At 42.2% G+C, this 9,096-nt stretch overlaps 1 pseudogene; it reads left to right on the forward strand.

Moving 5' to 3' along the window:
- The window catches only part of LOC141053970 (uncharacterized), a 122,906-nt pseudogene extending 117,525 nt beyond the window's left edge, over nt 1–5,381 (forward strand).
- The last annotated feature ends 3,715 nt before the right edge of the window (nt 5,382–9,096 follow it).

Genomic DNA, 9,096 nt, shown 5'->3' on the forward strand with positions numbered 1-9,096 from the left:
GTGAATAGGGAATGAAAAGTATCAAAGAGATGTTTCGGGTTATTGATAGTGAAGTGATGAGGGTGTTCAATTAGGTGAAGGGCAGTGTTGTATGTTTTAAGCATAAACTTATAATGGATGAAATCTTCAGGTATATTGGATTTTCTCCACAGACGTACAGCACACCTGGAGCACCGCTGTAGGAAACATGTCTGCAGCGTGTGCCAGGGTTGTCGCCATCTGTGCTGAATTGTTCTATTTATAGGAGGTGCAGCTTCATCCAGGTAGCGTCTCATTATAATGCTTCAGTGAAGAATCAGGACACGAGAGGGAGGAGATAGGGGCCAATGATGACTGCAAGTTCTTCATAAGTTTCTGGGTGTTGGCCTGTATATTTCTATAAGTGTGGAAAGTGGGAATGACCTGAGTGGAATGGCAGTTATAAGCCGAGAATGAAAGAAGGTTGTGGTCACGGAGTGGGAGAGGGGAGTTTGTGAAATCAACCATTGAGCAAAGCTGGGAGAAGACGAAGTCGAGGGAGTTTCCGTCTTCATGCGTAGGAGAGCTAGTAAGCTGCAAAAAGGCCAAAGAAGGAGGTTAAAGATAAAAGGTGAGTAATAGATATGGAGAGGGGGAGAGCAATAGGGATATTGAAGTCTCTCATGAGGATGAGGAAGTCAAAGGAGAAAAAATGTGGAAACCACGTGGCAAAGTGATCCAGAAATTGATGCGAGGGGCCCGGAGGATGATACCCCACCGCCAGTCGCATGGAGAAGGGGATGTAGAGTCTGACAGCATGGCCCTCAAAAGAAGGGATAACCTGAAAGGTACATTTGGGTGATAGGAGCAGACCAACACCTCCACCTTCTCTGTTGTCCTATCTTGAGGTATGAGGTTTCATCGGGGGCTTATCTACAGCATTAAAGAATGCTATAGATTAGCTCCTGATGGCGGTGCCGGCACCTGATAGGCGGAAAATAGGCTGACAGATTCCCTTTAAAACATTATCTCATTATTATGGCAAATATTAATAATTATGGTAATCCTAATTGTCTTAAGATGGGAAAGGTTTATTCTGATTTAATGTCAGATATTGAGAAACACATGCAGATGTGTCTTTATATATAGTGGATGGAAACTTCTGGTTTCAACTGAATCTTTCTATTATATAGCTTTTATCTATTTCTATAGCTGTCTATCCTCTGTTTGCACATCTAACACCTAAACGTTTGTCATTTCTGTTCTGCATTCTATTCCAGTACGTGTCACATTGATGGTGCACAAGGATGCCACACGGATTTTACATGTGGACACTGATAGCACCGGTACTATTTTTTCCCATTTCGGAACTATCAGGAGTCCAGGACATGTGAAAATGTGAAAGATGCCTTACACTGATACTTTGTTGCAGTCAACTTTGAATTTCTGGCAGAATTCAGTCTATACTGGTCTGGGTCTATCTCAAGAGACATCTACAATTGGTTATCTTTGCCCGCTCTTCCTTGCAAAACCTCCATATCTGTCAGATTGCTGGGGTGTCTCCTGTGTACAGTGCCTTCTTCATCTACATTCAGTTTTGGGCTGTAGTTTGGCCATTCCAGAACTTCCATCTTCTCGTGGTGAAGCCGTTCTTATGGTGACTTCAAGGTTGCTTAGGGTCGTTGTCGTGGTGAAAGTTGAAAATTCTCTTCATCTTCATCAGGAAATGCAAATATAATATTTTAGGTTATGTTCTTTAAAAATAATAACATGCATTTTATTCTTGACAGATGATTGTACCAGGAGCTTCAAGGGACAGCTGATATCTTTAGAGTTTAACTCAGAAGATTCTAGTATCACACAAGATACTTCTACACAGCATGAAGACATCTCAGATATACCCCCAGCTGTTCACAGCAGAGACCGATCATCTTATTTTAATGAACAATTATCTCCAAATTCATCACAGACTGTTAAACAAAACAAAAGTCACAGAAGAAATGCTGAAGATAAAAGCCCTCTAACAGGGGAGAAGCCATATTCATGTTCAGAATGTGGGAAATGCTTTATAAAAAAATCACAGCTTAGTCGTCATGAAAGAATGCACACAGGAGAGAAGCCATATTCATGTTCAGAATGTGGGAAATGTTTTGCAAATAAATCAAATCTTGTTGCACATGAAAAAGTTCACACAGGAGAGAAGCCATATTCATGTTCAGAATGTGGGAAATGTTTTTCAATGAAATCAAGTCTTGTTACTGTCATGTCGGACGCTGTTCACACCACAGCATCCGGCAGGCAGAGGTAGTTCCACCTCCAGCCACTATAGCCTCGGTGGCGCCGGCCTGATCTTCAGGCTCTCGGGGGTTAATCCTGCTGGAGACCAGGTTGGATGGTTAGTCACGCCCACGGTCTTTAAATAGTCATGCTGGCATATGGGCGTCGCCGATTATAGCTTGTGTTTCATACCAAGTGGTTCCGGTCTGGAGTGGAGGTGTTCAAGAGAGAGAGATTCATATCTGGTGTCGTATGATCCGTCGTTATCCTTTCTCCTTCCCATATTTGTGTTTAGTTGTGCCCTGTTCACATTACTGTCTATTCCTGTGTGTGTGCGGCGCAGTGCAGTTTAAGTTCTCCCTGTCTGTCATTATTTGTGTGGGAGCTTTGGTGGTGACTTCTCACTGGGTGGAGGGTGGAGGGTTAAGTGCAGGGCTGAGCAGGAGATAAGGAAAGGTCGGAGGCTCAGGCATTTGCATCTTCAGCAAAAACCCTGGGTTGAGGGTCAGACAGGGTTTCCCCTAGTAAAGGGACACCACAGGGGCCCCGGGTATTTCAGCCTTAGTTGAACTAAGCCCCCGTGACAGTTGCACATGAAAAAGTTCACACAGGAGAGAAGCCATTTTCATGTTCAGAATGTGGGAAATATTTTGTAAATAAATCAAATCTTGTTGCACATGAAAAAGTTCACACAGGAGAGAAGCCATATTCATGTTTAGTATGTGGGAAATGTTTTTCAATGAAATCAAGTCTTGTTGCACATGAAAAAGTTCACACAGGAGAGACGCCATTTTCATTTTCAGAATGTGGGAAATATTTTGTAAATAAATCACAGCTTAGTCGTCATGAAAGAAATCACACAGGAGAGAAGCCATATTCATGTTCAGAATGTGGGAAATGTTTTTCAATGAAATCAAGTCTTGTTGCACATGTAAAAGTTCACACAGGAGAGAAGCCATATTCATGTTCAGAATGTGGGAAATGTTTTTCAAAGAAATCAAATCTTGTTGCACATGAAAAAGTTCACACAGGAGAGAAGCCATATTCATGTTCAGAATGTGGGAAATGTTTTTCAATGAAATCAAATCTTGTTGCACATGAAAAAGTTCACACAGGAGAGAAGCCATATTCATGTTCAGAATGTGGGAAATGTTTTTCAAAGAAATCAAGTCTTGTTGAACATGAAAAAGTTCACACAGGAGAGAAGCCATATTCATGTTCAGAATGTGGGAAATGTTTTTCAAAGAAATCAAGTCTTGTTGCACATGAAAAAGTTCACACAGGAGAGAAGCCATATTCATGTTCAGAATGTGGGAAATGTTTTTCAAAGAAATCAAGTCTTGTTGTACATGAGAGAATTCACACAGGAGAGAAGCCATATTCATGTTCGGAATGTGGGAAATGTTTTTCAGAGAAAATAACTCTTGTTGCACATGAGAAAATTCACACAGGAGAGAAGCCATATTCATGTTCAGAATGTGGGAAATGTTTTTCAAAGAAATCAAGTCTTGTTGCACATGAAAAAGTTCACACAGGAGAGAAGCCATATTCATGTTCAGAATGTGGGAAATGTTTTTCAAAGAAATCAAGTCTTGTTGCACATGAAAAAGTTCACACAGGAGAGAAGCCATATTCATGTTCAGAATGTGGGAAATGTTTTTCAAAGAAATCAAGTCTTGTTGCACATGAAAAAGTTCACACAGGAGAGAAGCCATATTCATGTTCAGAATGTGGGAAATGTTTTTCAAAGAAATCAAGTCTTGTTGTACATGAGAGAATTCACACAGGAGAGAAGCCATATTCATGTTCGGAATGTGGGAAATGTTTTTCAGAGAAAATAACTCTTGTTGCACATGAGAAAATTCACACAGGAGAGAAGCCATATTCATGTTCAGAATGTGGGAAATGTTTTTCAAAGAAATCAAGTCTTGTTGCACATGAAAAAGTTCACACAGGAGAGAAGCCATATTCATGTTCAGAATGTGGGAAATGTTTTTCAATGAAATCAAGTCTTGTTGCACATGAAAAAGTTCACACAGGAGAGAAGCCATATTCATGTTCAGAATGTGGGAAATGTTTCTCAATGAAATCAAGTCTTGTTGTACATGAGAGAATTCACACAGGAGAGAAGCCATATTCATGTTCGGAATGTGGGAAATGTTTTTCAGAGAAAATAACTCTTGTTGCACATGAGAGAATTCACACAGGAGAGAAGCCATATTCATGTTCAGAATGTGGAAAATGTTTTTCAAAGAAATCAAATCTTGTTGCACATGAAAAAGTTCACACAGGAGAGAAGCCATATTCATGTTCAGAATGTGGGAAATGCTTTACAACTAAATCATATCTTCTAATACATGAGAGAATTCACACAGGAGAGAAGCCATATTCATGTTCAGAATGTGGGAAATGTTTTGCACATAAATCAGCTCTTACTAATCATCAAAGGTGTCACACGGGAGAAAATCCGCACTCATGTTCAGAATAAGGGAAATTTTTTTATTTAGAGATCATCTCTTTACAAACATAAGAACATTCACACAGAAGTAGCCATTTTATAGTCACATTATAACAAACAAACATGGCGTCTTGAGACCTTCGGTTCCTATTGTCCTACTACCTTCCTGGAGCGATGCTCTTGCTCTTAAACCCTTTGGCGACAAGCTGCCCATCATAGTTACACAAGCGGTGGTCACTATGATAACATATAATATGGGGAACGTGCCTATATTTCATTATTCTGCTTTCCCCCATAGTTTGAATATCTCTTTGGTCGCGGCTCCACACTGGTAGTAATCCACCATAAGCAGGAGGGTGATGGCGCCTCTTCTCATGTACAGAAGTCCCGTCCATCTCATGTAACCTCCAGGCACCAGACAGCAGACACATTACTCACATTTCACTTTCTCACTATTGATAATTGTTCTCATGAAATCTCGTTCCTGTGACTGAGAACTTACAATTTGTGTTGCTTTTCTGTGTTCTGCTCTTCTGTCTTCATCATTATTGATTATGTGCACGTTACATAGAAGGTTTCTCTTCCTGATGTCCTTTTCCCCTATTTGTTACTCTTTGTGGCTCGGGGAAGACACCAACACGATATATACTGAATCTTGTAGCCACTTGCTGCCAATAAAGAAAGCTTTACTGTCTCACAGTGGTTTGAATAGTCTTTGTCAGACATGCCCACATCCTGGATTTTCTGTGGATTTCTAGATGGTGAAGCATATGTCCCTGAGATGTGCCAATGCATCCGGCCTCTACATGCCATAGAGTGGGCTGTCAGCAGGCTGGATCATGGGAGGACACAGACTACACATGACTCCTGAGCAAGGAATGCACCGTTCCCCCCATATACTATGAAAGTGACTTGGACATTAGAGATGAGTGAACCCGAACTGGAAAGTCTGAGGTTCGTATTGGACACCTAGTGTGCGGTACCGAATGCCGAACACGGTGTATTTACTGTCTGTCCAGTTTCCTGTTTGGGTTTGCCAGTCTAATAAAGCTTGTTGAAGAAAGGGGAGGAAGAAAAACTTCCAAGACAACAACTCAAGGTCATAATATAAAATTGCATTATTGGATTATAGGGCAAGGAACAATAAAACATACTAAAAAGCTGATAACTTGTCTAAAAACATAAGGACACGATGGACCATAATTGCTGCTTATGTTATAATAATCATAGAAGATATGAGAAGGACACAAGTAGGTAAGCGGTAAACTGCCATGTCACTGACCAAATAATTAAACCGGTACCCAAAGACTGCACATAGGCCATAGAAAAGAAGGCACATATACCCGCACAGTAACAACACGTGTCCCAAATTACCTGATGAGCGCAAGTGCAAGCAAGTACAGGGTCCATCGTGTCCTAATGTTTTATGACAAGTTATCAGCATTTTAGTATGTTTTATTGTTCCTTGCCTGTAATCCAATAAAGCAATTTTATATTATGACCTTGAGTTGTCTTGGAAGTTTTTCTTCCTCCCCTTTCTTTGTGAATTTTGACAATTGGTCCCTTTACAGTCCATGGTATTTTTTATTAATGTGGGATAATATCTACAATTTGCTTGGTATGTTATTATTTATAGTATCTCATTTGACATCCATACCTCTGTATACTACTCTTTTTGTCTAATAAAGCTTGTTGAAAGCCTATAGCACAGCCAATCAGCAAGCCTTTAGACTGTGGGCACTTCCAAAGCCATCACAGCAATTACAAGTATTGACATAGCTGTAATTTGCTGGCGTAGCATGTGACCAGGCCTGTATAAAGGCCAGATCACGAGTCAGCCGCCATTCTGTTCTGATTAGTGTAGAGATAGGATGCAGCTGGAGTGAGGGACAGATAGTGACTGCGCACTCTGCAACAACACTCTGTGTACTCTGCAACCCATATCTGGGGTAGTACTGTACTAAAAGCCACTCTGTGTACTCTGCACCCATATCTGGGGTAGTACTGTACTAAAAGCTGCTCTGCGTACTCTGCACCTATATCTGTGGGAGTACTGTGCTAAAAGCTGCTCTGCGTACTCTGCACCTATATCTGTGGGAGTACTGTCCTTTAAGCCCCTGTGTGTACTCTGAAATCTCCTGTCTGTGAGAGTCCTGTTCTTTAAGCTGCTGTGTGCACTCTACACTCTCCTATCTGTGAGAGTACTGTCCTTTAAGCCGCCGTGTGTACTCTGCACCCATATCTGTGGGATCACTGTCCTTTATGCTGTCATGTGTACTCTGCAACTCCCTTCCTATGAGAGCTCTGTTATTTAAGACGCTGTGTGTACTCTTCACCCTCCTGCCTTTGGGAGTACTGTCCTTTAGGCCATGTGCCCACGTTAGCGTTTTTAAACGCTCAGAAAACAGGACTCCTTCCCAGAAAACGCGCGTTTTTGATGCATTTTTTTTCTGCGCGTTTTCTGGGAACATTGGAAACAGCTAAAAACGTGGAGCAATGCGGAAATTAATGAGCATGCTGCATTTTTAGCCGCTAAGCATTTCCTGAACGTAAAAAAACGCATGCATTGGCATAAAAAGCCAAAAATGCATTAAATTTAATGAGAAGCTTCTTTTAAGCGTTTCTTCAGCGTCTGATCCGGCTCAAGCGCTGCGGAAACGCTTACAAAAATGCAACGTGGGCACACAGCCTTAACCTGCTCTCTGTACTCTACATTCCCCTGTCTCTGGGAGTGCATTCCATTAAGCTTCTGTGTGTACTCTGCACTGATACGTGGACCAGTAAGCTCGGCCAGGGACGTTACATCTCCCTAACTGCCCACTAGGTAAATGTAGTGGTGGCTGGGACAGAGGCGGAAGGCGTTCTACCTGACATCCTACCACCACCCAGTATTGCTGGATGTTTATCTCTCCAGGTTGCCTCCTACTCATACCTTCACTTCCTCCACCGCCTCCTCATTTGGTCACAGGAAGACCTGCACCACCATCTTCAGCACAGCCAGGGGGAAACAGCAGCAAGCTATTCTTAAACTCCTGTTTGGGGGACTAATCCCACACCGCACAGGAGCTGTGGATGGGGATCAAACAGCAGATGTGTGGTTGGTGCAGGTTTTCTATTCTATTGTTTACCCCTGATTCATTGTGTAGTTCCATATGCTGCTGGCACATTGCACCTTATTGATACATTTAGAGGAACAACACAATTGTTTTTTTATTTTTTATATTTGCTGCTGTGTTGTCCAACTGTAAGGGGGTGACAGAGGCCGCCATATGCCTCTCACCTATATACAGTGTGTTACAATCTGAACAGATTCTGACTATCCGCCATTTTCTTGTAGTGTTCTGGCTGCTGGTCTTTTTTCCCTGGTGCTGGGTTTGTCTTGGGTCAGGTGATTGTATCACCCTTTATTATCCTACACCTGTCTCCCATTCCTTGCTGGACAACAGTGTTAATCCGCTTGAAGTCTGACTTGGAGCCTTGCTCTCTGTGTGTTTAATTAGTGCAGTTCTGGGACCTCTGGTTCTGCTAGTCTTAGTTTCTGTTTTCAGTTTGTTTCTGCAGTCTCCTCTTTGTTTTCTATTAGGAGGTGACCCATTTTTGTACCCAGTCCTTAGATCTTTCAGGGACCCTTCCCCCGATCTATAGGTCTTTGCTTGAGATTAGCCTAGGATCATCAGTGGGTCTATTCACAAGGAATGGGTCGCCCACTCCATCGTAGGGTATCAGCCTAGTCACAGTGCAGGGTCAGTTCTCCCCCTCCTACCCTAGTCCTTTGCTGCAATACCATAACACAGTGTTGGCATGGAATATGAGCTGCTTCATAGAGTTTTATGAATGTTTACGTTATTATATTGTGTATGTACTTTACATTTACTTGGTATAGGAGTAGTGAAAGATATAAAACATACAATAGAAGGGTAGCAGTAGGACAATATTGGGAACAGATTAGTGGGGCACAATAAAGGTAGGAAATGGAAATGCCAGGATAAGCTTAGTTTAATAAGGGGTTCCAGTTTAGGAGGAGTTAGAGATGGGTGTAGTACAGAACAGTGAATGATAGTGTGAGACTTCGTATTTAGTGAGGACTACTGATGTAGCAGTGAGAGAGGGCAGATAGATAGCCCTGGGGGTGAAGATTGCTGAGGCAATGAGGAACCCCAGGCTGAGCAGCGTGCGAGTGGTCACCATCTATTGAAGCAACCATTCTAAAGGGGATCAGGGGCTAATGGCCGGGACTAGGCAGAGCTGAATGTGCCTCTTACCCTTTTCCAACAAAAACCAGAAAAGGGAATGGGGGCAAGATGGTGGACATAGGGGCACGGACGCCGCAAGCGAGAAAGGAGTATATGCGGGACAGAGATTGTTGGAAGAGACAGGGATACAAGTGTCTTCAGGAAGGAAGT

Source organism: Dendrobates tinctorius, unplaced genomic scaffold (genome assembly GCF_039654945.1).
Source record: "Dendrobates tinctorius isolate UK_male_01 unplaced genomic scaffold, ASM3965494v1 ptg000173l, whole genome shotgun sequence".
Classification (NCBI taxonomy): Eukaryota; Metazoa; Chordata; class Amphibia; order Anura; family Dendrobatidae; genus Dendrobates; species Dendrobates tinctorius.